Raw genomic sequence first — 8,450 nt, 5'->3', positions numbered from 1 at the left:
CATCTTTTGTTCTGAAGATATTTGCAATTATACATTGACAGCTAGTATTTATATAAAAGCATTAAGTATATTGTCAAGTGCACACACACACACGTACACAATGTGAATGCTATGAGAATCAACTCTATTATATCTATAAAGAATATATAGTAGGAAAATCAGAAACAACACCACCCACTCCCTATATGCTTACTATTAAAAGGATTCTTTAAATCCCACGTATTTAATCAAGATGAGTGTCTTTTTCCTCAAACACAGAATATCCATTAATGTAATTATGATAGATTCTAAATCCAGGAGCAATCCATGCATTGCATAACTTGAAATCCTCTTGCTACACACCTAGAAATATTATGTTACATATAACAGTAATGATAGTAAGACAGTCGTTTACACCAATTTGGTAAAAATAACAATAATAAAATGTAACAATACCAAATGTTGGTAAGAATGTGAGTAACAGAGACTCATACACTGCTGGTCTGAGTATAAATTGGAACAACTACTTTGAAGAGCAATTTGGCATAATCTAGTAAATTAGAAGATGTGCTTATTCTTTAACTCAGCAGTAACAATCTAGAGATACAAATTCTGAATACACACACACACACACACACACACATAGACAGAGAGACAGAGAAAGAGAGAGACTGTTTTTGCAAATTTTTAAATAATAAAATGGAAAAATAAAAGCCCATAAACTAAAAGGGAATAGATAAAAAATTTATGTCACTTTTACAAAATGTGATAAATCGTATCGAGTAGCATGAATAATCAAAACCATATTTTGTGAATAACAAAGTTGAGGATATATGTGTATAGTTTAATATCATTTATATAAAGGTATAAAAATTGGCAAGCAATATATCATGTTTACATATATGCACATGTATAGCAATGGCATAAATTATGCATAATAATGAACATTAAAATAAGAACAGCTCCCTCTGTATAAATGTGGCCAAATACTAACATTCAATAAAATTGCATAGTACGTATATCTATGAGTCTTTGCCACATTCATTTTTACAATGTTCTGTAAGCTTGAAATTTTTCTAAAATAAAGTCAGTATTGCACTTCTATATAGATGAAAGTCCCTGTGGTAGAATAGGTTAAACATACACAAAAATGGGAACACACTGATTTCAAAGGGCAGGAGAAATGTCCTGCTACTTGAAAATGGTATCTTACCTCAATATTGTTGAGTCAGTATTGTGACAGGCATTGTTCTAAGTGCTTTACACCTCTGATCTCATTTAATCCTTGTAACAATTCTCTGTAGAAGACACTATTATTTCCCCCTTTTAGAGCTAGGGAATTGAAACACAGAAAGGTCAGTAACTTGGCCAGTGTCACATAGCTAATAAGTTGGAGCACTAGAATTTAAACCAGAGAGTCTGAGCTCACTATGCAATACACAAACTGCCCTTGGTAGATATGCTTACATTAAAGAAGCAGTTCTCAAAGTATGTTCCAGGGCCCAGCAGCACCCGAAGCACCTAGGACCTAGCCAGAAATGCAAGCTTTTGCGTCTTACTCTAGACCTACTGAATCAGAAACTCTGGGACTGAGCTTAGCAAAATGTATTTACAAGTCCTCACTGTGACTCTTACCCATGCTAAAGTTTAAGAACTCTTAGGTTGAGGTAATCTACAGGCCTGTAGATCTCACTCACGAATGGGAAAACTAAAAACGGGAGTTAACAATATATGCTTTTACATCAGGTGAAACCTGATACTACTTGGCTCATACTTTAAAATGCTGTGTGAGTTGCAGACAGGTTGCAAAAATCAGTGTATTTACTTGGGAATGAGGCAAAATTTTTGTGGTGGAAGGGCAGAATTTTCAAAGAGAATAACTTGAAGAAGATGAGACTTGGAGAGTCTATGTCAAGCTGGAGGTACATGTTCAAGTTAACATAAATGGAAGATTTCATATGGGATACCCTTCTCCCTTCCATGAATTTCAATTTCTTATAGGAGACTTAAGAAAATCCAAATTAGCTCAAACTGATACTTTTGTCCTTTGAGCCACATGTATTCTGAAATTGAACAGTCTTTTTCAATTAAAAAAAATTTACATTTACTAGTTGAATCTGAACTGGTAATACTATAGATTTTGTAGGGGCAATGCTGCAAAGGGGAAGAGGAATTGGAGTTTTTGCAATCCATTTTCCCTCCTCAGCAAAGTCCCAAAAAGCATTGTCCCATTGAGTGTCCTGAGGCATGGAGTCCTACAGTGTGAAGTGTGGTACTGAAAGCGAAGTCAAGCATAGAGAAGCCCATGACCTGATAAAGCATTCCAGAAGGGACATACACCAGGGAGTAAGCCCAATTGTTATATTGCCCCCACGGGCTGGAGAATGGTAGGATGGATTTCACATATGCGCTTTGTTTTATGTAGCATCACATTAACAGAATCTGGTTCAGATGATTCACCATAAGCATGTACTGTGTGGAGTAAAGAAAAAAGAGACTTTCTTCATGGGAGACTTTCGTTATTCAACAAAAAAATCTAAAGCTTTTTTTCTGAGGGTTCACAAATTATTTCTCTGCTTCCAGCCCTATGACTAGTTTGTGTGTTTGTTTTGTTGTTGTTTTTAATGGCTAGGATATGAAAAAGAGAGAGAGAGACTTTCCATCACCTTGACCCCACTTTGTACCCACTTAGAGAAATGCATTTTAAATAGATTTACAGTGGAAATATTCAGCAGATAATTCTCTCCAGTATAAGCATCTTTCCCTCTCTCCAATATACTTTGCAAATGCTTAAGTATATTAACAGGGAATGGACAAGACTCTCTCCAAATAGATAGTGATTTGACAAAAAAAGCTGTCTTCCCCTTGGAATTAGTCCACTTTGTCTTGGACGCCCATCAGCTCTCATCTGTGCCCCCTGCAAGCCTTTGCCTAGCACAAGTTCATCCAGTTTATATGATTATTTAAATGTGAGTGAAAGTCATCTTACCTCTTTTTTTTTAATGCCATGACTTATATATAATGTGTACAAAACCTTTGGGTTAGTTTTGATTTGGCAATGCTACCTATCCTCTCCTGACGAACCATGCTAATGTAGGCAAGAGAAGCATTTGTACCTTACCCTTTATTTGCTATTTTAAAATTATCCTCTGCCCCTATAAATTTGTTTTATTTCTTTGCCTTCTGAATTTTTACTGTCAGGAATTTTACAAATGTGTCTCTCATGTTACCAAGATGGTAGATATTATGATTTCCTAAATTAAAGATTTAAAAAAAATCATGGTTCTGCAAGTCTGGATGATTTGCTGAAGACAAAGCAGGTAGTAAACACTGAAGCTGGATTTTGCAGCCAAGATCAGGATGGTACATTCTGCAGCCCTCTCTACTCTGTCTCGTCACCTCTTAGAAGAAAGAACCTAATATAGATAGTCAAGCACATTTTTAGGTCCTCAAGGACCAAGAATAGGGTATATTGGCCTTTGTGCCATGGAGGTGAACTACAACTTTCCCATCTTTGACCACTTTTATGATGAACCAGTTATCAACATGTGCCCTAAGGACGGCTACATGTTTTCTCACTGAAAAGAATTTTAAACACACACACACACACACACACACACACACACACACACAGTTATAGCCTCCTGCATGTCTCTCTTCATCTAATCCCTTTCTGTCACTCTCCAAAGAAAACCATTGTCCTGAAGTTGGGGGATATCATTCCCGTACATGTTTTCAAACCCTTATTGAATATGTGTAATTCTAATTTCTTACTCTTATAATTAATATCGCAATAACCTTTCTTATACAACTCCCATTGTCCACCCAGCAAGAGAGCCTCTAAATGTTGTTATTCGTGCATTAGCAGCAGCAGCATCAACTGGGAGCCTGTTAGAAATACAGACTCTGAGGCCCCACTTCAGACCTTATAAATAGAGGCTGTATTTCTGCTTTGGAACGATATACTCAGGTAATCCAGGAGCACATTCGACTTGGACAAGCAATGCTTTAGGGTATATAAAAAAGAGTGGAATTGCTGACAAGAACACACATTGCTTCAACTTTATTAGATATTCCCAAATTGCTCTCCAAGTGATGATGTCAACATGCAGTCCCACCAGAAATCAGTCTTTTCAAAATTTTTCCGATCAGCTGAATGTGAAAAGCTGTGTCTTTATTGTCTTGACTTGCGTTTCCCTCATTTTAATGAGGTTGAGCATCTTTCCATAAATCCACTGCCCATTGGTGCCGTCTCCTGGTCATATCTCGTGCCAGATTTTCTGTTGGTTTCTTTGGTTTGTGTTCTGTTCCTTTATGCCAAGTCAAAGTAACCTAAAGAGGTCTCTTTACCTTTATTTTCTCCTTTTTCTCCCTTTTATCTTTCCTTCTCTCCCTATTTGCTAAATTAAAAGAGGTTGCAGGGTGTCGAGTTTATTCAGATATTCTAGTTGTTGGGATATTAGGTGTGAACAATTACCAGAGTCCTTTATTGTTGTCTCCTTGACTAGGACAAAATACTAACAATAACAATAATAGCTAGTCCATACGTGAACTGAACCGAATTTGAACCCAGTCCTGCCTGATTTCAAGGCCTATTCTCAAAAGGTTTTTTACTCTCCAATTGTTTCTTGTGATCAAAACATTAATTTTACATTAAAGCTGAAAGTTACCACTGTTTCTTTTCTCACTTTAATATATAATGTCTTAATATATAATAGTATATAAGATGTATATTATATGCATGTGTAAGAGATGATACCTATAATTTATGGCATGGATTGCATATACATACAACTGTAATGACAGAGTCTTTTTATAGCATTGGGGTATAGCAACGCTAACCTCTGAATTACAGTCTTTAATAATGAGTAGGTATAAGAGATGAAGTAGTTCCAAAGCCATTCATGAGATTTGTTATACAGTTCTACTTCCATTAATATTTTTGAAAAATTCTTGTAAGGATCATCTACGAAACCCTAAATAAATAAGACTGTTTATTTGCGTGTAATTGTTTTGCTAAGCCTCTCCTCTGGAAATTCTGATTCTGTAGGTCTGTCTGGGTTGGAACCCAGGTATCTGTATTTTTACAGAAACACAAGTGAATCTCTTTATAAGCATATTTTGGTGGAGGGGGCTTCTATTTCATAAGTAATAGATATATCTGCTGCTTCTCATCTGAATAGTGACCCAGCATAATTCAAAACATGTGGTAGGATCAGCACCATGAGGCATGCATTTTGGAAGGAACGTTATGATCAGTTTTGCTTAAGGAGGACATATCCTCCCACATCCCAAGGGGGTATCTACTAGGCAAATGTCAAGGCAATTACAATTAGGACCCATTTAAACACTGCACAGCTACTGCCCTGTCTCAAAACACCAATAAAGCATCGAGTCAAAGTGCTGACTTCGTTTACAAGCCACCCACTCTCCTAGCACAGCTGCTGTCCCTATCTCCTTGTGACCTCTACACAGACTGCAGATAAGGGAGGCTTCGAGGCAGCAGAAGCTCTGGCCTCAACTGGGTCTCCAGGCAATGGTCAGAGCTCAGTCCGGCCCTCTTGCTCCAACTTCAGTCTCAGTCTGTGCAGCTCTTCCAGTTCTAGACTCTTGGCTACATTCTCTGCACACCTATAAACTGTGCCTTAGTCCTCATTTCAAAGTTCTGAGATGCCTATTTTGGAAGATGCAAATAATTGCAAGAGAAGTGAATCTGATTTGATGTGACAGAAGGAAGCAATTGAAGAGGATACTATAACTACGCAAGTTTGCAGGAACTCTTTCATTGCCAATGAAGAACTTTCTCAGTTTGGACAAAACACAAGCACGAGGTGTTTCTGATGAAAGCTTTTGTTTCTAAAAACCTAAAAATAATTTATAAGTCGCTATCATACATTTACAAGGGTGCTGTCAAATGCTACCACTCCTTCAGGAAAGGGGGAAGGGTGGTAAGAAATTTTTTAAACACACACATGCACATACATTCACATCAAGCAATAGCAGATTTACAGGTACAGAACCTTTCTTTTTCCATCCATCAGTCAAGCAATAAATATCCATTAAATAGCAAATAAAATACTGTGCTATGAAAAAAGAATGAAGGATAGGAAATATAAGGTAGTAAGCATTTGATTCCATTGATTATAAGAGTTCTATGCATTAATACATTGGAAAAGCACTTACAGCTGAGCTGGAGATACAGGAGAAGTTCAGTAAATGTTTGTTGTCTTCCTTAATTACTTTCCTCTAAGAAGTTAAGGTACACACATCTAATAATCTAGTTCATTATTGGGAAGATGTTTTGCTTATTTTTAATTTTGTATCCTCAGCAGCTAATTCATAAAATGATTAATAAGTATCTATAGAATTCAGCTGAAGTCAGCAAATATTCAATTATAAATCAATGCTAGATGCAATAAATTAGAACAGTGGTTCTCAATCAGGATGATTTGCCCCCAAACCACTAGAAACATTTTGCAATGTTTGGAGATATTTTTTGGTTGCCACAGCTTGGGGGGAGGGGGTTACAACTGGTTTCTACTAGGTAGAGACCATGGGTGTTGTTAAATATCTGACAATGCACAGGGCAGCCCCACAACAAAGAATTGTTAGGACCAAGGGAATAGTGAAGGCTTTGCATTTCAAGAATGGAAGATATGTATTTCAGACACAAGAGAAAAGTAGGGGGAGGGAAAATGTTAATATGAAGAACAATAAGAGAAGAATGAAAAGTCTGGAAGGGGTGTTTAGGAACAGTAAGGATATCACTTTGGGTTTTCCTTTCCATTCCTGCAATTACCCTGTGTTTCTTCTATCCTTTCATTCCTTGTGTTGTTTATTAGAGCATTTAGTCATGTGACTCTGCCCCACGAATCCGCCCTACCCTCACCTCCATTTCCCTCACACTTCCTCTCTTTGGTCTGCCTGTCTGTACAAATCCTAGAGCTCTAGAATCCATAGAGACAATTCCATTCTCCTATCTTGATGCTTTGCTTAATGTAGACACGTGAAGTATCATCTTTTTCTTTAAATGTCTATTTCACCAGACATGGGGATAGTGACTGTACATTTCTCTGGAATGTCCAACTTTCCATTAAACCCATTTCAATAAATTACCTGCAACTAAGTGTTGAAAAGAGAATGATTACCAGGTTTCAAGAAACCTCCATCTTCAGCCATATATATAACAGAATAGTATTAGATGCACACATACCATCCCAAGCCATTAGTAACTACACATTTCTCCTTCAATCAATCATTTCTTCAATTATGTCTATTTTCCCTATGCAAATGGTAAAAACTGTGAGAATTCATTCCCATATTTGGAGCTTCTTACTTGTAAGGATTTCATCCAAAGGAAATTAAGTGGTTGAGCACATTTCTTCCATTACTAGAATCTTATTTTATTTTCCTACTTATGTCCCAATATTAAAGAACATTTAACTTAAAGACACTCAGCAAGGATAGTGCTTGGGGAAAATATCCTTTATGAGTTTATAAAATCTAAACAATAAGGATTGGAGGGTAATTTCATAATTGACATTTGGTTTGTTTTGCTTGTTTGATTTTATTTCTACTGAAAGAAAAACAATGACATTTTCTCTATGTCTTGTTATTTTAAACATCCTAGTAATTTTGTGCACATCTGATAAAGAAGGCGGAATGAAGGAACCGAAAGATTATGAAAAAATATCTAGCAGCTGCCCAATTATAATAACCTCAAGGCAAAGAAGTTGGTCAGAAGTGCAATTCTTTTGTTTACTTTTAATTTCCTTCTGGCTTTTAAAAATATAACTTGTGTTCATGTAAATGCTACATCAAAGCAGTCATAATAAATAATTAGAGTGTTATCAAAGACCGTTTTGTTCTTCCAGCTGCTAGAACTGTTTTATTTACATAGTATTGTGAAATGAGTCAAAAACAGCTGCTATTTTATGTAAGTAATTCTATGATTTGATTTGAAATGCATTCCTCCAGTAGATCTAATGGCATTTTAAGAGCAATGGCAGACTCATGACAAAACATTTCTGGACTGTCATGCATCTCAGAAGGAAAATAACTTTGATCGGTGGATGAGTGTTATGAATGGAAATACATTCTTTCAAAAGGGAAAAGTTAGCTTGAAATTGTGTGCTCTCGGGCTGAGCGTGTAAATGGCACAGCTGCAGAATATGGTGCACAGGTCAGACATCTAGAGGTCCTTCTGGGGAATGCATCCTCCCTCAGAAGGAGACAGACAATTCACTTGCTAATTTGATTTACTGCACCTCTGGAGTCCTCCATTCTCAGATGCTATTTAAAGACAGTAATAGTGTTAAGTTCTCTGGGGTAGAAGTAAGCATAAGCAGGGCAAAACAAAATCAGGATGAGAGATAGAAAAAAATTAAGCTGCTGCAGAGGATGAAAATGGGTAAAGGAGTCAAAAAAGAACAGAAAGAGATAAAGAGAGGAGAGGAAAGAAAAGAATACCC

Source organism: Acinonyx jubatus, chromosome B4 (assembly GCF_027475565.1).
Source record: "Acinonyx jubatus isolate Ajub_Pintada_27869175 chromosome B4, VMU_Ajub_asm_v1.0, whole genome shotgun sequence".
NCBI classification, from domain to species: Eukaryota; Metazoa; Chordata; class Mammalia; order Carnivora; family Felidae; genus Acinonyx; species Acinonyx jubatus.
The sequence above is the reverse complement of the archived record's forward strand: the minus strand, read 5'-3'. Positions refer to the sequence as shown.